At 36.4% G+C, this 24,578-nt stretch overlaps 2 non-coding genes across 2 annotated transcripts; both read left to right on the forward strand.

Annotated features, from left to right (window-relative positions):
- Positions 1-12,549: 12,549 nt before the first annotated feature.
- On the forward strand, positions 12,550-12,655 carry LOC128279751 (small nucleolar RNA R71). The gene has a single exon (XR_008269947.1). It is a non-coding gene; the product is annotated as a small nucleolar RNA R71 (small nucleolar RNA).
- A 1,765-nt stretch (positions 12,656-14,420) lies between these two features.
- On the forward strand, positions 14,421-14,527 carry LOC128280347 (small nucleolar RNA R71). Its single transcript, XR_008270527.1, has one exon. It is a non-coding gene; the product is annotated as a small nucleolar RNA R71 (small nucleolar RNA).
- Positions 14,528-24,578: the final 10,051 nt, after the last annotated feature.

Genomic DNA, 24,578 nt, shown 5'->3' on the forward strand with positions numbered 1-24,578 from the left:
GCTTTGACATTGTCCACTTAGAACTTGGAACTGTAAGTTCCTCGAGAGTTCTTACAATATTTCAGCCTCAATATTTCTCATCAAAGAAGAATATTCGTCGTCATCAAAATCAAGTAATTCAAAGAATTCATTAATAGCGTTTGAGCTTATTCGTACATTAATTCCTTGGACAACAACTTTCGTTAATTCACTTGAGGTCAAATTTGTATAAAATTCACAAATTAACTCTTCATTTGCACTAGGTTTTTTCTCACAAAACAACTCCTAATTGAGGGCTTCAGCAATTTGTCAAATACATGCCATGAAATCAATATAGTTGCTCTCTTTCACTGTAAAGCCTTTTTTTTAGAGCATTTGCTGATTTTTGAAGATGCTATCGTATGTCGCTTTAGCTTCTTCACAATGAAATTTGTTTTGTGATTCTTCAACTTAGACTGAAGCACGAGTTCTTTTGCGAGGCATGATTAACCTGAACATAAGATGGAAACAAATATTTTCTCAAAAATTCAATTAGTATAAAAAATTAATAATTCAATAAATTGAAAAATTAAATAATTAAATAAAATTAAAATTTAGGAGAAAAATTTTCTTACCACCTTTGTATAGAAACTAAAGACTCAAATAAAATAAATAAAATTTAAAGAAAAAGATTTTGATCAAGGGGTGGTTGGAAGGGTGATCGGTTGGTGGCTAAATGTGATGGAAGTGTGGTGCAAAGGTGACAAGGGGTGCGCAGTTTGTGCAAGGGTGCACACATATTGAAGAAATGAACAGCAGCAAGGTTGAGGTGCACAAAGGTTTGAGGCCAGCAGCGACGTGTGAAGGCTGGAGCTTGTGCGTCAGCTAGGGGCGTGAGCAACGGCTTGCCGGATCAACAATAGCAGCGTATGGGCAAGGGCTAGTGCGCCGGGGGGAGCAATGGGAATGTGCAGCTGCTAGTGGTGTCTTCAATAGTTGTTGAATGGGAGTTGTGGCACTAGGAGGGTAAAGCTGCTAAGGTCGACGGAGGGAAGGTTCTGTAAGAGGTTGGGTGTTGATGGATGGTGAATAATGTGAATGATGGATGAAGGTGGTGGTATTTAAAGTAATAGATAGAAGGAGTTCAATTAGAATTCTTAGAACAAATTAACAATAAAATATTCTAAGTCCTAATGTCATATAAATTTAATAACAACTAATAAATAATATACTGTATATTATTGTATTATTTGCTATTACTTTATTTATTAAAATAAAATCTCTTAATTAAAATATGATAAAATTTAAACCAAATATAATTCTATACAAAGTTTAAAATAATTAATATACATTATAATAAATATAATTATATATTAGTTATTATCATCCTATTGATAAAAATTAAATTAAATACTTTTATTTTAGCGCTTTTAAAGATATTTATAAAAGAGACAGTTAATTTCAAGATTTACAGAAAGAACAACCAAATTTTGTAAATAATTCAATTCAGTACCTGAACTTAAAGAAAATTTGAAATTTGAGCTGCAATTAGAACTTGGATCAAAATTGACCCTTTTATTTGTAAAATTAAAAATTTATTTTTTCCATTCAGGGAATAATTTCTCAAAGATTATGTTAAAATCAATTCCAAGGAAAGATTGGAGGGGTTACAAGCAGTCCCACTTAAATTCCAATCTCCTAGACATAATTTATTTTAACATAATAATCTTGAAAATATACCCTAAATCATTTATTTAAAAAAAAAACAAGAAAAATTAAGTTTCCGATAGAATGAACGAGACTTTATCCTGTTCAAATTTATCCTATTAGTAATATTTTAAGCGCTAAGCATTAACTCAAAAAAGACCTCCTTTACCTTGAAGTTCGACAACTCCATATGGAAAAACTTGGTGAATAGTAAATGGACCGGACCAACGTGATTTCAACTTAACTTGAAAAAACCTTAATCTGGAATTGAATAGGAAAATTTGCTTACCTGCTTCAAATTCTCAAACTCGGATGTGCTTGTCATGCCATCTCTTTAATCTCTCTTTGAATAACTTGGCATTTTCATATGAGAAAGTGTGGAATTCTTCTAACTCGTTAAGTTGAAGCATCCGTTTCTCTTTGGCAAGCTTGGGATCCAAATTGAGCTGTTGGAGAGCCCAGTAAGCTTTATGTTCTAACTCCAAGGGCAAATGACAGGCTTTCCCAAAAACCAACCTATAAGGAGACATCCCTAAAGATGTTTTGTATGCTGTCCTATAGGCCCAAAAAACATTGTCCAGTCTTTTGACCCAATCTCGTTGGTTTGGAAAAACTACCTTTTTGCATATGCCTTTTATTTCTTTGTTTTCCAGTTCAGCTTGCCCATTCGTCTGCAGATGGTAGGCTGTGGCCACCTTGTGATTCACTCCATGTTTATCGAGTAACCATTTCAACCATTTGTTCAAAAAATAGGTCCCTTCCTCACTAATGATAGCTCTCGAGGTTCCAAACCTTGTGAACACATACTTTTGCAAAAAAAAAAAAAAAAAACTTATTACAACCTTGGCATCATTCGTTGAATATGCCTTGGCTTCAACCTACTTTGGTACGTAGTTTACTGCTACTAATTTGTACTTGTGACCAAAAGACAGGGGAAATGGACCGAGAAAGTCAATACCCCAAACATCGAATAGTTCTACCTTAATGATGTTTTTTGGGGGCATCTCATTTCTGCTGGTGATGTTTCCAACCCTCTAGCATCGATCACAACTCTTTACATAAGCATACACATCTTTGAATAGAGTTGGCCAAAAGAATCCTGCTTGCAATACATTACTGCAATACGTGTACCTCCGAAGTGTCCCTCACTCAGAGCTGTATGACAATGGTATAAAATCTTATGTACTTCATCTTCTACCATGCATCTCTTGATCATTTGATCTATACACTTTTTGAACAAGTATGGTTCTTTCCAAAAATAGTACTTCACATCGTGAAGAAACTTTTTCTTTTGTTGATATGTCTTATCAAGAGGCATTAACCATAAGCCGAATAGTTAGCAAAATCAGCAAACCACTGGGTATTATGGACATGATTTACCTTAAGTATGTGTTCATTTGGGAATGTCTCTTGAATGGTTATAATTGAAGAAGTCCCTTCTTACGGCTCCAATCTGGACAAGTGATCTGCTACTTGGTTTTCTATTCCCTTTTGATCTTGAATTTCTAGATCGAACTCTTAGAGTAAAAGTACCCATCGAATCAATCTCAGCTTAGCATCTTTCTTGGCAAGTAAATATTTAATTACCAAGTGATCTGTATAGACAGTCACTTTGGTACCTACAAGATAGATCGAAACTTGTCAAAAGCAAATACAATAGCAAGTAATTCTTTCTCTGTTACCATGTAATTCAGTTGAGCTCCCGTTAGAGTCTGATTTGCATAATGGATGGAATGAAAAACTTTCTTCCTTCACTGGCCCATCACAGCTCCTATCGCGAAGTCACTTGTGTCACACATCAATTCAAATGGAAAATCCTAGTTTGGTGTGACGATGATTGGTGCCCAAACTAATTGACTCTTCAAATCATTGAAAGCTCTTAAACACTCCTCATCAAATTTGAACATTGTGTCCTTCTCCAATAATTTGCATGCGGGTTTAGCAATTTTGGAGAAGTTCTTGGTAAATCTTCGATAGAAACTAGCGTGGCCCAAAAAGCTCCTAACACCCTTTACGGATGTTGGAGGTGGGAGTTTCTCAATAACATCCACCTTTGCTTTATCTACCTCAATTTCATGTCGTTATCTGATGCCCTAGAACAATACCTTCTCGTACCATGAAATGACACTTTTTCTAGTTAAGTACGAGGTTTATTTCTTCAGATCGCCTTAGTACCTTAGCTAGATTGGCTAGGCTATCATTATATATATCTCTAAATACTGAAAAGTCACCCATAAACACTTCCAAATATATTTCAACCGTGTCAGTAAAAATAGGCATCATGCATATTTGAAATCTAGCAGGTGCATTACATAAACCAAATGGCATGCGTCTAAATGTGAATGTTGTTTTGTGTTGATCCTCAGGTGCTACTGTGATCTAATTATACCCTGAGTATCCATTGAGGAAACAGTAATAGTCTCATCCAATGAGTCTATCCAGCATTTGATCCAAACACAGTAAAAGAAAGTGGTCTTTCTTAGTTGCCTTGTTCAACTTTCGGTAATCAATACAAATTATCCATCTCGTAACCATTCTGGTTGGTTTTAGCTCGTTATTCTCGTTCTCAACAACCATGATACCTCCTTTCTTTGGCACAAATTGTATCGGACTTACCCACAAACTGTCTAAAATGGGGTAAATTATACCTGCATCTAACTATTTAATGATTTCCTGTTTTACCATGTCCTTCATGATGGAATTTAGCCTTCGTTGTCTACCAATCATCCCCTTCTTGCCATCTTCCAAGATGATCTTGTGCATGCATATAGATGGACTAATGCCACGAATATTGGTTATGGTCCATCCGATAGCCTTGTTGAATTATTTCAATACTAGGATGAGTTTCTCTTCTTGCTCTTCAGTCAACTAGGATGAGTTTCTCTTCTTGCTCTTCAGTCAACTCCGCTGAAACAATCACAGCCAAGTTAGAAGTGTTACCTAAATAAACATATTTTAAATGTGAGGGAAGTACCTTCAGTTCTAATTTAGGTGGCTCCTTAATTGACACTTTTGGCTAGGCATAATCTCTACTTTCTAACTCCAAAGATTCAAAGTAGGGTTACAGATTGAATCCATTTTGATTAGCTTCTAGCATAGCTAAGTATTCCTCCCCCTCTTCATCACTTAGAGGGTCTAATGTCAAAATTTGCTCTAATGGGTCCTCAATAGAGTTGAGTTTCTTTTCCATGAATAATTCCTCTAACTCGGATACTACAGAACAATCATCAACTGTGTTAGGAAATCGCATAGACTTAAAAACATTAAATGTTACCTAATCATCATGAACACGCATAGTAAGTTCGCCCTTTTTCACATCAATAAGTGTCTTTCCAGTTGCTAGGAAAAGCCTTCCTAAAATGATTGACACCTCTTTATCTGCTTTAAAGTCTAGAATAACAAAGTCAACAGAAAAAATAAATTTGTCTACACATACCAATACATCCTTAATTTTTCCTTCTGGATGTGCTAAAGATCAATATGCTAATTGAAATGTAATCTTAGTAGGTCTAACTTTACCTATCCCAACTTTCTGAATATGGACATGGGCATCAAGTTGATGCTTGCACCCAAATCGCATAATGCCTTACCACAATAAGTTGCTCCAATGTTGCAAGGCATGGTAAAACATCCATGGTCCTTCATCTTTAAGGGTAATTTATCTTGCAATATGCACTGCATTCCTTCGTCAAGGCTACCGTTTCAAATTCTCTAAGTCTTCGTTTTTTAGACGAGACATCTGTAACAGCCTGATTTTAACTAAATCAGAACAGTGATTTTGGGACCAAAAATCTAAGGTCGTAAAATTATTTTAATATTATTTTTTGTGTTTACAGAATGTGAATATGTATGTGTGAAAATTTCGTGAGCTAATTTTATTGTTTAATAGCTCAGTTTGAGAAAATGACTAAATAGTGTAAAATGCAAAAGTGGCATTCTATATGATAAATGTGCCTATTTTTCATGGCTATTTAAATGGGAGGTCCTTATGATGAAATTAGACCATGGATAGTGGATAATGACATGAATAGCCATCCATTATGTGTTTTTAAATGAAATTAAATAAGGTCAAATTGGTAATTAGTTAAATAAATCATAATAAAGCTAAAGCTAAAATTATGTTTATCTTTTCCATTATAAACCGAAAATAAAGAAGAAAAGAGATCTTTAAGGCATTATAGGGTTTGGCAATATAAATCCTTAACTAAGGTATGATTTTTGATCGGTTTTTAATGATTTTTACGTTTTTGTGATCATTGCTTTGAGTACTAGCTAGCCCGTACCCTAATTTATGAAATTGTTGATGATTTTGTGAAATGCCATTGATGAATCCATGCGTTTTATGATGTTTGATGATGAATTATGAAGGTTTGATGTTTGATATACATGTTTTGTAAAGTGATTTTGAGTAAAAATGCACATTAGGGATTAAATTGTGAAAAGTGTAAATTAAGGGGCTGAATTGTAAAATAAATGAAAAATATGGGCTTCTAGAGACCTGTAAAGAATTCAGCTAAGCATAGGCTTTCTTAAATTTGTGTAATTTGTGTTTTTGTGGTTAAAGGACTAAATTGGATAAATGTGGAACTTTAGGGGCTAAACTGTAAAAATTCCTAAATATGTGTTTGTAGACTAAATTGAAAGTAGTGATGAATAAAAGAATTAATTTTGAATGTATTTAGATCAAGAAAAGAGGAATCCAAATTTAGATCGATGCAAGAACAAAGTACTTGACTAATCAACTAGTTTTGTCGTTTTTACGTCTGAGGTAAGTTCGTACATGATAAACATTGTTACAATTATATATTTAATGTTTTAATAATGCAAAAATTGTATATATACAACTACGATTGCCTACAACGATAAATTAACTATGTTTGGCACTTAGTGTGCGTTTCAAAATAGCTTTGGCTATATATAGCACTTAGTGTACGAATTGGAATAGCTTCGACTATATATGGCACTAAGTGTGCGATATTAAGATAGCTTCAGTTTAATGTGATGGCACTAAGCATGATATTGTTATAGCTTTGGCTAATTATTTTGGGCACTAAGTGTGCGATTTCCTTGAGTATTGAAAGACTTCCACATGGATTAATGTATTAAGCAAAAAGGTGAAAATGTAATAAATAAATACGAGAGAGTATAGGTACTTATGATACCTATATGGTAGTTGATACTAAGTGTATAAAGCTTGATGTATTTGTATATATATGTTAAATGGTCATGGGTTAGAATTGAGTAATGATATGAGACTTATTAAGTGTTTATTATTTGATGATTTGGATATTATGAATTTTTAAGTTTATTTACGATACGTGATATTCGTGACAGGTTTTAAATATTTATAATGAATCATTCTTGAAACTAACTATTATCACGATGAAGGCAAGTATACCTATCGAACAGTAATATAGCTTTAGCAAGGCCGGATTGTTGAACCCAAAGGAGCTAAAAGTATTAGTAATGACTGTCTTTTTATTATCTAGCCTAAGAATAATGGGGTTTGTTTTAACTAGCTAATTAACTAAACTAAGAATTCACGGAAAATAGAATTGGGGAGTTACTTTTGGAAAAATCAATTGATTGAGACAATACCTAAGGAAAAATCCACCTAGACTTCACTTGTTATTTGACTCTGAATCGGACGATTTATTCATTTGACTTGAACCGTGGAAATCCCTAAGTTATATTATTATCTCTCTCGAGACTAACAACGTCTAACCCTAGGTTGAATAATTGAAATCTCTTTCTAATTAACTCATTAGGGTTGTATTAACTCGATCTACGGATCCCCTTATTAGGTTTCACCCTAATCTGGCAAAATCTTGTCACCCTATCTCTAGGCGCGTAACTAACTCCACTTAATTATGACAAATGTACTCTTAGACAGGGTCTATTCCTCCTCTGAATAAGAGCTTAACTTGAATCAATATCCTGGAATATCAAAACAAGAATTGAGAACACATAATTAAGAACAAGTCAAATATTTATCATACAATTCAGATAATAATAACAAGATCTGTCTTAGGTTTCATTCCCCTTAGGTATTTAATGGGTTTTGGTTCATAACTAAAAAGGTAAACATCTCAGAAGAATAATGAATACTAAACATAAAGAAAAACCCAAAACTCCTAAGGGGAAATTGAGGGGAGATCTTCAGTCTTGATGATGAATCCGGCTTCTGAGATGGATCAACCAGCTTTCCTTGAACAGTTACATGCTTCTTTCCTTGTGTGTCTTTCCTCCTCCTTTAGGGTGTATTCATAGGCTTTGGAATGCCTAAGAACCCTCAAAATTGACCTTTTCCAAATTGGACTAAACTTGGGCTCGGTAGGGACACACCCGTGTGACACGCCCATGTGCGATTAATTCAGGCCGTGGTCAAGCCTGTTAAATAGGCACGGGCGAGTGGTCTACCCGTGTGAGTCGTGCTTCGATTCTGCCAAATTGACACGGCCGTGTGGTTTGCCCGTGTGAGGAGGTCCAGGCCGTGTTGATTTCGTACGTTGGCTCATTTTCTCCATTTTTGGCCCGTTTCTCATTTCACTCTCTTATGCTCACCTAAGTATAAACATGAAATTAAGGCATTAGGAGCATCGAAATCACCAATTTTAAGGAAAAATCATCCATAAAATGTGCTAAGCATGGGATAGAAATATGTATAGATTATGGATTATCAAATACCCCCACACTTAAGCATTTTCTTGTCCTTATGCAAAATCCTCAACTCATAATCAAAATAAATTCTTCTCAACTTTTAATTTCTATCGATATTATCTCAAAATAATCCATAGGTAATCATACATTGAAAATTTAACTGAAAGAACATCAAAGTTTCAAACTTTCCAAGTTGAGTATTTTATCATGAAAACATAGGTGTCTCCCCTCGTCTAAGTAATTACCTTTGATTCAAATGTCACAGAGTTTCACATCCTTACTAAAGATTCACTCAAATAACTCGAGGTGTTTAAGGACAATAACTGAAGCACTCAATAGTCAATAATGAAAAGTCATCACCATAGGCTTGCATGAAAATCAAATCTCCACCACTATAAATTGAGATGAAACATCAATCAAAAGGTCTTTAGAGGGTTATAACGTGGCTTTGGTTAAAGGGTGTGGTCACAAGCTGAAAGAAAGGGTTAGAATCAAGATTGAATTGAAAAATTGCCTAACTAGAAAAATGACTAGTCATCAATTGCGTACAACAGAGCTTTTTCTCAAAATATGAAATTTAACTTCTTTAGCTCAGAAGATCACTACTACTAATATGTATACATGTAATTTTAATTTTTTTTAAGAACAAGTCAAATTACAAAATAGAATAAAACATAGCTAAGCAACTATTCCAACTCAAATCTCAAGAAAAATAGGGATCAAATTAATTTAGGGGATTTCAACAATAATGAGTTATGGGTTAATATTGAGGGTACATCAATGAATGGGTTGTTAGGCTCAAGGGGTTCACTAAGGGTTAATTGTGAAGGTAGGCTTTTATGGAGTGAGTGGGTTAAACCTAAATGCCTTTCTCATTTTGACATATCAAATCAAATGTTGTGGTCTTGACATGCATAATCAAACAAGTTTTAGAATAACAATTCAATGCTGACGCAGTCATAACGAAAGTGAGCATGAAAGAATTAATAGATGCTCTTGAAGGCTCAAGATCTTACAAAAATTATGGCTTTTTGATTTTTAAACTTGTGAATTCCAACTCTCAAAATAATACCTAAACTTGGGGGAACAACCTAAAAGTTTTTTTATTAATTCTTCAAAAATCAACTTATCATGCTTGATTTCCTAATGTCTTAAAGTTTAAACAATCAATGCATAAATGCCTATATTTTAATTCAAGATATATCAATAAACATTATAGACTAATTGGAATTCATTCTAATAATGATATGAGAAAATCGCATGAGAATAAAACAAAATTCAGGGATTTTTCTTATATAAAAAGGAATACCCTCCACACTTAAGATGTACATTGCCCTCAATGTACAAAGATAGATATATAGAAAAGAATATAAAAATAAGATAGGGAGAGAAGTGAAACTTCCTGAGTGATGAATGAATTTCCTTGAATTGGAGTTTTGGAGAATCATTGGCGTGAGGGTGGAGGAGGATACTTCGGCGGTGGTAGAGGTTCATTAGTCCATAAGTCCTTTCCTAGTGGAGTTTCAAGTTCCTGAGTAATAGTGAGCTTTGGAGCTCTTTCTGACTGTGAGCAAATCAGGAATTCTTTAAGAGGTATACTGAAGCATAATTACTCGTAACAAAATAGCTGAAGAATAGAAATTGTAAAAACTCAGGATGAAATAATTTTAAAAGGAAATAAAATAAAAAAGAATAATTTCAAAATATAGAGATAAAAATAAAATAAAATAAAATAAATAATAGGTGTTTATAGAGAAATTGGGGCACACGGTCGTGGGGCACGCCCATGTGCTCTAAGTTCAGCCCGTGCGTTTCGTATTTTTCAAAATTAGGCGCATTGGTGTACACGGTCATGTTGCATGGCTGTGTCGATCTCTGTTCGCTTCTCCCACGCCTGTGTAGGAAGGTGTACGCCCGTGTTAAATTGACAGGTTTGGCCAAGGTTTTAAGGCACGGGCGTGTCGCATGCCCATGTTGTTTTGGCAGGTTTGCCTACGGCCATGTTGTAGGGTCGTGGCAATTTATCGTAGCCCGTGCCGGGGAAAAGCTTTGCCCTGTTTCCACACAGTCCTAAGCACGCCCGTGTTCTTGGCCGTGTGTGCTTTTGAAAGCCTGCGTTCCATGAGTCGGTTAGTATGTTAGATGTTAAAACTAAAATTTAAAGAAATTAATATTGTTAGTGCTCGGGTTGCCTCCTAAGAAGTGCTTATTTATAGTCTAAGCTCAACTTACCTTTCCATTGAATGGTCGTTGTGGTTCGAGGAGTTTATACTCCTTATTCCTGCTATGAATCTCATCAAAATAAGGTTTTAGGCGGGTATTGTTTACCTTAAAAGTGTCGAACTTGGGATGATTTACCTCGACTGTACCAAATGGGAAAATGCTAAGTACCGTAAGAGGGATTTCTTTATTCGATTTGGAAGTGATAATGTGAGGATCTACGGCATCTAATAAAACTTTATCTCCAACCTTAAGTTGATTTGGAAAGGTATTAAGCTTGTTCTGGTGTAGTTTTAGTTTATCGTGTGTTCTCGGTTTATGTGTCCGCCATTCATCTAGCTCCTCAATTTGTAGCCTTTGTTCTTCACGAATAGGTCCTCTACTATTGCTTGAAAATGGCTCATGTACTTCCTTCAAACTCATTTCCTGCAAAGTAGGTTGTACCATATTGTCAGTTTTAGTAGAATGGTTTAGACAATCACCTTTAATTTTCAATCTGTTGTCAAAATTGCGAGCTTGAAGGGTGATTATTTAATTTCCCACACGAAGTGTGAGCTCACCTGTGCCAACATCAATAATCGTTCTAGTAGTTGCTAAAAAGGGCCTTCCTAAAATCAAAGGGGTGTTGCTATCCTCCTCTATGTCTAGAACAACGAGGTGAACGGGAAATATAAATTTATTGATTTTAACTAGCACATCTTCAATAATACCCCTAGAAAATCTTATAGTTTTATCTGCTAATTGAATGCTCATCCTAGTCTGTTTGGGTTTCCCAAGACCTAGTTGTTTAAACATTTTGTAAGGCATGACGTTAATATTTGCCCCTAAATCAGCTAATGCATTATTAACATCTAAGCTACCAATTAAGCAAGGAATCGTAAAACTCCCTGGATCTTTTAGTTTTTTGGGTAGTTTATTCTATAGAATAGCTGAGCAAACTGTGTTTAGCTTCACATGTGAAGCCTCGTCCAACTTTCGCTTATTTGCTAAAAGCTCCTTTAAAATTTCATTACGTTTGGCATCTGCGATAGAGCTTCAATAAATGGTAAGTTAATATGTAATTTTTTTCAGAGTTTAAGGAATTTACCAAATTGTTCATCTGAGCGGTCTTTCCTTGTCGCATTAGGGTATGGCACACAAGGTTTGTATTCTGTACTTACCGATTTCTACTCATTGTGGTCTACCTCACCTTTACCCTTACTTATCTCAGTTTCTTGACTTGGTTCTGGTTCAAGTGTGACTAACCCTTCCTCATCTTGACTCGTAATCGCGTTGAATTGCTCCCTTAGGTTAGATTCTGTATTGCTTGGCAAGCTACCTTGTGGTTGTTCAGAAATCAACTTGGCAAGCTGTCCAATTTGAGTTTCGAGCCATTGGATAGATGCTTGTTGATTTTTGAGTGCTGTCTCAATATTCTAAAAACGAGTTTCTGACACTGAGATGAATTTGGTTAGCATCTCCTCAAGGTTCGGCTTCTTTTCTTGCTGGTTAGGTGGTTGTTGAAAGCCCAGAGGATGTTGTGGCCTTTGATTTCTTTGACTGCCCCATAAGAAATTGGGATGGTTCCTCCAACCTGTATTATAAGTATTACTATATGGGTTATTTTGGGATCTAGAGTTATTGTTACCCATATATTGGACTTGTTCCTCCTTGATGCTAGGGTTGAAGGGTTGATACTCTGTGCATGCTCCTCCTCCATTCCAATCGCACCTTGTCACTAGATGTATCTGAGTAGAACCACACAAGCCATCAATCTTTTTATTTAAGAGATCTACTTGGTTAGATAGCATCGTAACCGCGTCGAGGTTGAAAACACCGGCTGCTTTTGTCGGCTTTGTTCTCATAACTTGCCACTGATAGTTATTCAGTGACATCTCCTCAATAAATTCGTAAGCCGCTCCAGGTGTTTTATTATTGATAGTTCCTCCAGCGGCTGTATCAATCATCTACCGAGTCGAAGGATTCAGGCCATTATGAAACGTTTGAACTCAGAGCCAAAGCGGTAACCCATGGTGAGGGCACCTTCTCAAAGGTCCTTGTATCTCTCCCATGCATCGTAGAGTGTTTCTAAATCCATCTACACAAAAGAAGAGATATCATTACGTAATTTGGTCTGTTTTAGCCTAATAAAACTTTATCTCCAACCTTAAGTTGATTTGGAAAGGTATTAAGCTTGTTCGGTGTAGTTTTAGTTTATCGTGTGTTCTCGGTTTATGTGTCCGCCATTCATCTAGCTCCTCAATTTGTAGCCTTTGTTCTTCACGAATAGGTCCTCTACTATTGCTTGAAAATGGCTCATGTACTTCCTTCAAACTCATTTCTGCAAAGTAGGTTGTACCATATTGTCGGTTTTAGTAGAATGGTTTAGACAATCACCTTTAATTTTCAATCATTGTCAAAATTGCGAGCTTGAAGGGTGATTATTTAATTTCCCACACGAAGTGTGAGCTCACCAATGCCAACATCAATAATCGTTCTAGTAGTTGCTAAAAGGGCCTTCCTAAAATCAAAGGGTGTTGCTATCCTCCTCATGTCTAGAACAACGAGGTGAGCGGAAATATAAATTTATTGATTTTAACTAGCACATCTTCAATAATACCCTAGAAAATCTTATAGTTTTATCTCGCTAATTGAATGCTCATCCTAGTCTGTTTGGGTTTCCCAAGACCTAGTTGTTTAAACATTTTGTAAGGCATGACGTTAATATTTGCCCCTAAATCGCTAATGCATTATTAACATCTAAGCTACCAATTAAGCAAGGAATCGTAAAACTCCACGGATCTTTTAGTTTTTGGGTAGTTTATTCTATAGAATAGCCGAGCAAGCGTGTTTAGCTTCACATGTGAAGCCTCGTCAACTTTCGCTTATTTGCTAAAAGCTCCTTTAAAATTTCATTACGTTTGGCATCTGCGATAGAGCTTCAATAAATGGTAAGTTAATATGTAATTTTTTCGAGTTTAAGGAATTTACCAAATTGTTCATCTGGCGGTCTTTCCTTGTCGCATTAGGGTATGGCACACAAGGTTTGTATTCAGACTTACCGATTTCTACTCATTGTGGTCTACCTCACCTTTACCCTTACTTATCTCGGTTTCTTGACTTGGTTACGGTTCAAGTGTGACTAACCCTTCCTCATCTTGACTCGTGTCGCGTTGAATTGCTCCCTTAGGTTAGATTCGTATTGCTTGGCAAGCTACCTTGTGGTTGTTCGAAATCAACTTGGCAAGTGTCCAATTTGAGTTTCGAGCCATTGGATAGATGCTTGTTGATTTTTGAGTCTGTCTCAATATTCTAAAACGAGTTTCGACCTTGAGATGAATTTGGTTAGCATCTCCTCAAGGTTCGCTTCTTTTCTTCTGGTTAGGTGGTTGTTGAAAGCCCGGAGGATGTTGTGGCCTTTGATTTCTTTGATCGCCCATAAGAAATTGGGATGGTTCCTCCAACTCAGTATTATAAGTATTACTATATGGGTTATTTTGGGATCTAGAGTTATTGTTACCCATATATTGGACTTGTTCCTCCTTGATGCTAGGGTTGAAGGGTTGATACTCGTGCATGCTCCTCCTCCATTCCAATCGCACCTTGTCACTAGATGTATCTGAGTAGAACCACACAAGCCATCAATCTTTTTATTTAAGAGATCTACTTGGTTAGATAGCATCGTAACAGCGTCGAGGTTGAAAACACCTACGCTTTTGTCGGCTTTGTTCTCATAACTTGCCACCGATAGTTATTCGATGACATCTCCTCAATAAATTAAATAAGCCGCTCCAGGTGTTTTATTATTGATAGTTCCTCCAGCGGCTGTATCAATCATCTACCGAGTCGAAGGATTCAGGCCATTATGAAACGTTTGAACCTGTAGCCAAAGCGGTAACCCATGGTGAGGGCACCTTCTCAAAAGGTCCTTGTATCTCTCCCATGCATCGTAGAGTGTTTCTAAATCCATCTACACAAAAGAAGAGATATCATTACGTAATTTGGCTGTTTTAGCCGGTGGAAAATATTTTAATAAAATTTTTTTGGTTATTTGTTCCCAAGTAGTGATTGACCCTCGTGGTAACGAGTTCAACCATTATTTAGCCTTATTCCTTAACAAAAAGGGAAACAACTGAAGACGTATGGCATCATCAGAAACGCCATTGATTTTAAATGTATCGCAAAATTCTAGGAAATTTGCCAAGTGAGCGTTGGGATCCTTGTCCTGCAAACCATCAAACTAAACAAATTGTTGTATCATTTGAATTGTGTTAGGTTTCAGTTCAAAATTATTTGCAGCAATAGCAGGTCTAACTATACTTCACTCAGTTCCTATTAAATTAGGTTTAGCATAATCATACATAGTGCGCGGAGCAGGATTTTGATGAACAACAATTGCAGGAGGTAGCGGATTTTCTTGGTTTTCAGCCATCTCCTCGATTGGGGTTTGAATATCGTCCTCTTGCTCGTTCTCTGTGTATCTTAAGCTTCGCCTTATTTCTCTTGGTTTCTGCGAACTGTGCGATCGATTTCACTATAATAAAATAATGGTCCTAACGGGTTTCTTCTAGTCATAAACTATAAGAACCTGCCAAAAAAAAAAGAAAAAGAAGAATTAGTAATAAAAATTAGAATAAAATTTAAATTGCAGTAAATGTAATGGCTAAAGTAATAAAAATCGAGTGTTCCTAATATCTTAGTTCCCCGAAAACGGCGCCAAAAACTTGATACGTGATATTTGTGACAGGTTTTAAATATTTATAACGAATCATTCTTGAAACTAACTATTATCACGATGAAGGCAAGTGTACCTATCGAACAGTAATATAGCTTTAGCAAGACGGGATTGTCGAACCCAAAGGACCTAAAAGTACTAGTAATGACTATCTTTTTATTATATAGCCTAAGAATAATGGGGTTTGTTTTAACTAGATAATTAACTAAACTAAGAATTCACAGAAAATAGAATTAGGGAATTACTTTTGGAAAACTCGATTGATTGAGACAATACCTAAGGAAAAATCCACCTAGACTTCACTTGTTATTTAACTCTGAATCGGACGATTTATTCATTTGACTTGATCCGTGGAAATCCCTAAGTTATATTATTATCTCTCTAGAGACTAACAACGTCTAACCCTAGGTTGAATAATTGAAATCTCTTTCTAATTAACTCCCTAGGGTTGCTTTAACTCGATCTACGGATCCACTTATTAGGTTTCACCCAAATCTGGCAAAATCTTGTCACCCTATCTCTAGGCGCGCAACCAACTCTGCTTAATTATGACAAATGTACTCTTAGACAGGGTCTATTCCTCCTCTGAATAAGAGCTTAACTTGAATCAATATCTTGGAATATCAAAACAAGAATTAAGAACACATAATTAAGAACAAGTCAAATATTTATCATACAATTCAGATAATAATAACAAGATCTGTCTTAGGTTTCATTCCCCTTAGGTATTTAGGGGTTTTAGTTCATAACTAAAAAGGTAAAAATCTTAGAAGAATAATGAATACAAAACATAAAGAAAAACCCAAAACTCCTGAAGGGAAATTGAGGGGAGATCTTCAGTCTTGATGATGAATCCGACTTCTGAGATTGATCAATCGGCTCTCCTTAAGCAGTTCCCTACTTCCTTCCTTGTGTGTCTTTCCTCCTCCTTTAGGGTGTATTTATAGGCTTTGGAATGCCTAAAAACCCTCAAAATTGGCCTTTTCCGAATTGGACTGAACTTGGGCTCGATAAGGACACACCCGTGTGACACGCTTGTGTGCAATTACTTTAGGCCGTGGTCAAGCCTGTTAAATAGGCACGGGCGTGTGGTCTACCCATGTGAGTCGTGCTTCGATTCTGCCAACTTGACACGACCGTGTGGTCTGCCCGTGTGAGGAGGTCTAGGCTGTGTTGATTTCGTACGTTGGCCAATTTTCTCCATTTTTGGCCCGTTTCTCGTTCCTTTCACTCTCCTATGCTTACTTAAGTATAAACATGAAATTAAGGCATTAGGAGCATCGAATTCACTAATTTTAAGGAAAAATCATCCATAAAGTGTGCTAAGCATGGGATAGAAATATGTATAGATTATGGTTTATCAATTTAGTATGAACTTACTAAGCTATGAAGCTTACTGTGTGTTATTAGTCTGTGTTTTATAGAGTATCAAAGCTAACTCGGACTTGGGGATCATCAGGAAACGTCATCACGCTATCGATCATTTTGTTGGTACTTTTGAAGCTTCGTATATATGGTATATAGCATGTATAGGCTAGTATCATTTTTGGTATATTTTGGGTTATAATATTAGCCATGAGATTTGGCTTATAAATGTTGACATGTATTTGGCCATTTAAGTTAGTTTGAATTATGTGTTTATTTTGTGATACATGTAATGTATGTAATGCCTTATATGATGCTTATAAGTTTGTTTATGTAACTAGTGGTTATATGGTAAGCTAATGCTAGAATGAAGATATGTTTTGGCTTGACTTTAAGGTGATAAAATGGTATATTTTGAAGCATGAAATAGGTGATAAGTTGATGAAAAAGTGCATTTAGAAGTTATGCAAGTTTGATGATTTTGGCATATTGAAATGGTTTGTTTTGGTTGTGGAATTCAGTAATTGTAATGGTTGTGAATAGATGACATGATATGTGGGTGAATTGGCATGTTTTGGCTGCCTATAGATGTGTTGAAATGATACCATTTTGATGGTTAGGTGTGCATGACAAAAGGATGGAAAATTGGCTTTGTAAATGACCTATTTTTGTCCACAAGAGCGGAGACATGGGCGTGCGTCTAAGCTGTGTGTGACACACGGTCTTGCTACACGACCATGTGTCCCCTGAGGTACCCTTTCGAATTAAGGCCGTATACCCTACATTTTTTACACGGCCTAGACACGCGGGTGTGTCTACGAGTCGTGTGAGACACACAGGCTGGCACATGGGCATATGGCCGACTGTGTGATCCAAGTCAGTAACCTTCCTAATTTTCCCACGGCCATGGCACACGAGCGTGTCTCCGGCCGTGTGGTATAAGTCAATATGTATGCTCAATTTTCACATGGCTTGTGACACGGGCGTGTCTGGTCACACAGCCTATTCACACGGACGTATGACCCTAAAATTAAAGAAAATTTTTTGAGTTTCTGAAAGTTTGCATATGTTATCGGTTTAGTCCCGAACCACTTTTAAGCATGTTTTAATGTCTCGTAGGACCTTAAAAGGGACAATATGATCGAGATGAATTGTAACACCCCTTACTCTTATCCGACGCCGGAACAGAGTACGAGGTGTTACCTATCTCAACACATGCAAACATACAATTTTCTAGTTATGAAATTTCGCTCCAATTTAAAACTTTTCACAATACCTTAATGTCCCTACTATGGGCATACAAGGCCCCGAACACACTTTGGAATTGATTCAGGACTGATCTGTGCACTTTAAAAAACTTTGCAAAATTTCACGTAGACAGGGGCATACACCCGTGTGGAAGGGAAACACATCCGTATGACTTCTTAACATGGCCATGTTGAAGGCTTGTATGGTTCACACGGCCTGGGCATATTGAGACACGCCCGTGTCCATAGCTCATGCAAATTTATTTCACAATTCAAACCTACATGGGTTTTCACATGCCTTGGCACATGCCCGTGTCCATTACCTGTGTCCCCCACACGGCCAGGACATGCTCGTGTCTCAACCCATGTGCAAAAACCTTGACATTCTTTTTCTGACGTCAGCAACCCTTTAAGAGCACAAGGCCATGGTACACGCCTGTGTACTAGGCCGTGTCCTCTACATGGTTGGGACACACAGCCGTGTTTCCATTGTGTGGTTACTACTGGGCATTCTGTTTTGCCAACTTTAGGTGCAGGGGAAACGCGGCCTTACCACACGCCCATGGGGGCAAGCCATGTGTCACACACGGTCTAGACACACACCTGTGTGGACAAAAACAAGGCTATCTGCCAAGCCTTTTTTGTAACATCTCGATTTAGATCCTAGTCAAAATAGTGGTTTCGAGACCACATATCCAAAATAGAAATAATTATTTCATGATTATTATGAGATCTAGGATGAGAATGTATGCTTGAGTAAAAATTTCATAGAGAAATTCCATGCCTAAGATGCTCAATTTGACATTAGGGACCAAATTGCAAAATATGTAAAAATTGAGTTCTAGAAGATTTTAGCATGAAATTGAGTTGCATTATAAATTAGAGGTCCTCAAATAATAATTTGACCTAGTTCTAAAAATTTGGACAAAAATAGGCATACATGGGTAAAATTTTAAAGAAAGACCTTAAAGGCATTTTGGTCATTTGCTTAATTAAAAAATAAAAAGGAAAAAATCAAGCAAAAATGTTGTCCATCTTCTACATGGTTTGCCAAAAATTCAAGGGGCTCCATAGCTAGGATTTTCGAGATTTCAAGCTTGATTATAAGTGCTCCCTAGCCCCATTTTTTATGTTCTTTGTATTTTTTAGATCTTTGAAGCATGTTCTAGCCATTTCTATCCTTATTTTAAGCTAGGTTTCACGTTCAAAAACTTGCCCATGTGTGACATGTTTGTATTTAGGTGTTTAATGGAGGAATATTAAACTTTGATGTATGATTTGTCAAGTGGTTTTCCATGAAAACACCTAAAAAGGACCAAGTTGCAAAAGATGTAAAAGTGGGTAGTAGAAAAGTGAAATAAAGGAAATTGTGGGTTGTTATAAGCTAGAATATAATTCGACTAGGCTTGGAAAATCAAAGGAATGCATGTATTTCATTATACGAGCCTAGGGACTAAAATGTAAAAATGTGCAAAGTTAGGGATAAATAGGTAATTTTTCCATAGAGTAAGTTTCTAGGCTGAAATTGAAGAATGTGATGAATTAATAATTTAATTCGTTTATATAGACTCGGAAAGACCAACTCCGAAAGTAGATCGTGGAAAACAAAAGGTTTTGGAATAGTCGGAATCAAAACTTGATACATCATTCAGGTAAGTTCGTGTAACCTAATTGGATGTTTATGCATGTTGACTTCAATTGTTGTGTCAAATTGAATGTTAAATGCAGAAATAATTAATTGTATGAAAATGCCCATAATTCCAAAATTGATTGAAAATGGGTTAGAATCCATTTGAATATGGAATTCCAATGGATAGGTCACTTCTCACGAGAATATGTCACTTTTCACGAGAAATGGGATCCTGCATGTGTTGCAGAAAGGATTTAGCCCGGACAAGTAATCAGTTGATCTCATTATGGAAAGGATTTAGCTCGGACGGGTAATCCTGAAACGAGTCTATTGAGCATATGTTTCAATTAGGATTTAGCCTGGACTGGTAATCCTAGTTGACTGGATTTAGCCTGGACTGGTAATCCAGATTAGACTCTGTAGGGTATTCTTTGTCATGTAAAGGATTTAGCTTGGACTGGTAATCCGAAAAAGCCCTTAGAGTACATGGAACAACTAAAATTTAGCCTAGACTGATATTTTTGCTGTAAGAGATGTCGCTCGAGAGCATACTAGATAGGGTACTACTGGATATGAATTGACGGTTAATAAAACAGTACACATAAAGCGTACTAAGTGATGAAATATCCATCGGGATTTCAAGGATTCACTGGATAAAATATTTTTAAATGACATGAGAAATATGAATTTGAATATGTATATTATGCGAGTGTAAGCGCGTACACATACGCGTATACTCGCCCCCTATCGAGGGTAGGGGGCGAGGGCTGCCTCTCCCTCTACTTCACCTCCCGCAATGGTATGAGAAGTCAAATTTACCAATCTAGCTTTTTTTTATTCTCAACCATATGTATTGTGGTATGGAGCCAACTCGGTCGAGTAAGCATGCAATGCTTACCCCTTTTTACTTTTCCCTGTCTTATAGAGCTTTTTGGACTCGTAAAGGTTGGAGGACAATGGGAGTTTGATCACACTATCGACAATCTCGTTTTGGGTATAAAAGAACTATTCATTTTGATATAATGACATATATAGGGTAACTTATCTTTTGGTTATATGTGTCATTTAAATTAGCCAAGTGTAATGGCTCATGATGGTTGATGAATTATTTTGTATATGGCCATGAGATATGGCTCATATTTTACAATTAGGTTGTAACCCTTATTAATCATGTATGTATGCAATGTGTTCATGTTGATGTGGTTGCTTATGAATGATGGATGTAAGGTATGGCATGTTTATTTGGTGAATGGTCCATGATCAATGAGTATGGCCACAACAATGTTATAAATTTGTAAAGTTGGAAAGAAGGATATAAAAACCTAGAGGTTATGAATTGGTATGAAAAGATTAGGAAATGCACGTAAAAAAATTGAGATAGTGCATGGAGGAATTAGGGATGTAATTTAATCATGGATTTAGATATTGGAGTAGTTCAAATGTGATTTTTTGTATGCTGAGAACATGTATAAATGAGTGAGTCTTTAAAGGGTGGCAGAAAGGCTTGGAAAATAGCCTTGAAATTGTCCACATAGGTAGACACACGGTCTACCCCATAGGCGTGTGATCCGACTGTGTGTACCCTGCACCTTAATTTTATAAGTCAGAATGCCCAGTAGTAAACACACGGGCGTGTGTCTTAACCGTGTGAGAGACATGGCCTAAGCACATGGGCGTATATTCTGGCCGTGTGAAGTTTGCACCATTTTGATGAAAAATCATTTAATTTTATTTGGCCACACGGGCGTGTGACACGGCCGTGACCTTATTTTGGTGCTGACGTCATAGTTAGAGAGTTACACGGCCTGAGGACATGGGCGTGTCAATAGCACACAGGCATGTCCCCTTTTCACACGAGCATTTGACTCTGTATTTAAGAAAATTTCTCAAGTTTTTCTGAAGTTTCCGGTTTGGTCTCGAACTGTTTCCGATGTATGTTTTGGACTCGTAGGTCCATATATGAGATGTTTCGCTTATGTTTGAATGACTTTTGAATTGAAATAAAAATTATAGCCCAGTTTTGTTTGAACAATTGTATGTATGTCCGATGATGCCTCGTACCCTGTCCCGACCTTGGGTACGGGTAAGGGGTGTTACATTTTTGCCACCCTTACTTGCACCAACCTACACAACATCAAGCATAACCAATCCAAGCATAAATACACATAACCAAACAGCCACAACCATGAGAATCTTTATCAAATGCATTTAATAAAAATCAATATTAGCATACATTAATGGCATATACAAAATGAGTATCACGTCCATATGAGCCAACACTTGTAGCTATACTAACATGACACTAAACAAAAGATCAAGTCCCTATAGATGCCACACTCAAAACATTTAAACTAGCTATACCAAAAGCTTCAGGTGATAGTGGGATCGATGCCTCTGACATCCCTTGATCCCCAATACTAGCTTGACAACACTATAAGAAGATGGAAAAGAGAAGGAGTAAGCATGAAGCTTAGTAAGTTGCATATAAATAAGTAACAACATCAACCATGCATATTACAAATCAACACAACATTCTTGAGTGAACAAAGGTAAATATCACCACATACTTATATATCACAAGTATAAGCCAAAGATTACAATATCGTCCCAAAATCATTTTCATGGCTAGAACTTACTCATGTCATTCTTGCCATCAAGGCAACATAACTAGACTCATATCTTATGAGTTTCGAATAAGAACCTGTACCACTTACAACATGATTATATCATTCCATATCATTGTCATAAGCTTTTAAAAAAACACATGAAACCATTTGGAATACTAAAGGATATCTGACAAGCTTTACACAAGAGGGTGAATTGCCGATGCCATGTCCCAACACGGTCCTACACTAGCTCACATGTCGAGGCAGATGCCATGTCCCAGACATGGTTTTACACTAGCTCTCGTCTCAATGCCGATGCCATGTCCCAGATATAGTCTTACACTAGCACACGTATCAATGCCGATGCCATGTCCTAGACATGGTCTTACATTGGCTCTCACAACATTGCCGATGCCATGTTCCAAATATGGTCTTACACTGGCTCTCATATTGTGGCCGATGCCATGTCCCAGACATGGTCTTACACTAGCACACATATCACCCAAATGTCATGGCATGGATATCCAATCTATTCCTAGGTTCAATTAGGACTCTACTACATTAAATTTGATCATGCATTATTCATAAGAAATTGCAACCATATTACGCAAAATTAATCATTCAACACATAATAACGATAAAGTTGCCTTACTTATGTACAACTTACCTTGTATACAAAAAGTGGATGACTAATTCGTTTTAGTCTACTAGCTTAGCCTTCCCCCAGTCTAGGCCCGGATTTTGTATTTCTTGATCTAAAATAATAAAATTTCACTGATTTAATCGTCATATTAATCAATACATTTCATAATTCATATTTTGGCAAAATGACCATTTTGCCCCTAGACTTTCACAAAATTCCTATTTTACCCCTAGGCTCGTAAATCGATTTTTATCAAATTTTCACACTAACCAAGCCTAGCCAAATTATTTTTATACTAGAAGTAGCCCACAATTCCCATTATTTCACACATTTACCACATAATTTATAACTTATGCAAAATGGTCCTCAGTTAGGGTTTTCATGAAAACTACTTCACAAAAGTTGTTTGTTTAACACCCAAGATTCATTTTCTTCCATAAAAATTTAGAAAAAAACATGAATAATCTCATGGAAAAACCCTATACTTTCAACCATTTTGCAAAATAGTCCATTCATTAGCTAGATTATGCTAAAAGGTCCCAAAAGTACAAAAATTATCAAAAAAGGCCATCAAAATAACTTACTTGTAAGGGTAAAGAGTGGCTGAAATTTTGAAGTCCAAAACCCCTAAAATGGCTGAAATTTTTGGTGGTGAAAGAAGGGATGAAAAAGATGAAGTCTTTTGTTTTATTTTAATCTTATTACTAGTCAAAATAGGTCACCAAATTTCACCTAATTTTGACTTTTTGATTTTCTTTGTCCCTATGGCCAGCCATGCCATTAATAAAGGCCTATTTGCTCTTTAAAGACCCTTAATTTTGGTTCTCTTGCTATTTGACACCTTTACTAATGAAATAAAACTTTGTCCCTTATGCGATTTAGTCCTTTTCTGCAATTAAGCATGCAATCGCTAAAATTATTTCACCAAAATTTTCATGCACTCATATAAACATGCTATAACACATAAAATAATACAAAAATAATTTCTCTGACCTCGGGTTAGTGGTTTCGAAACCACTATTCTGACTAGGCCCAAAATCGGGCTGTTACATGAATAGATTTTAATTATGATTGCATAAATGTATGTTAATGAGATGTGTTATCCGGTAATGCCTCATAACCCTATTCTAACGATGGATACAGGTTAGGGGTATTACAACATCCTTCTTGAATTTGACATAGTTTGACATCTACTCAAGTGCTTCTACCAATGGAATATTAATATGAAGTTGCTTGAGTACGTCTAAGAACTTCTTGAACTAGACTTCTTGCTTCTGCTTTTGAAGCCTTTGATGGTAGGGTGGTGTAGGATTCTTCATTGGAACTGGTTTATTCATCTTCTTCTCGGGCTTTGCAAATTCTGGCTTTGGTGAAGTTGGAATTTCAGCACTTGGTTGAATTTCCACTGCATCTTGAGCATCAGTCGGCTCCTCCTCAATTTCAACTGTGTTGGGTTATAATGTCTTTTCACTCCTTTGTTTTTATTCTTTACAATGCTCTTTCCCCAAATTTCTTGGATTCTTCATATCACTAAGCAAAACACCTTGTGGTCAGTTTTTAAGTTAGTTAGCAGGTTGACCCACTTGATTCTCCAAGTTTTTTAATGTGGTTGCTTGGATTTGGATTAAGGCATTATTTTTTACTATGTATGCCTTTAACAGGTTTTCCAAGCCATTGGATGGTTCAACTTGAGGTTGTTTCTTAACTTGTTAGGTAAATACAGATGGTTGGGCCGATCTGGGTTGTGCATAAATGTTACTGGGCCCAGCTCATTGGTTACTCTAAGAAAAAGTAGGTTTCTCCAAGATGGGTTATAATAATTGGATTG

Source organism: Gossypium arboreum, chromosome 8, assembly GCF_025698485.1.
Source record: "Gossypium arboreum isolate Shixiya-1 chromosome 8, ASM2569848v2, whole genome shotgun sequence".
Lineage (NCBI taxonomy): Eukaryota > Viridiplantae > Streptophyta > Magnoliopsida > Malvales > Malvaceae > Gossypium > Gossypium arboreum.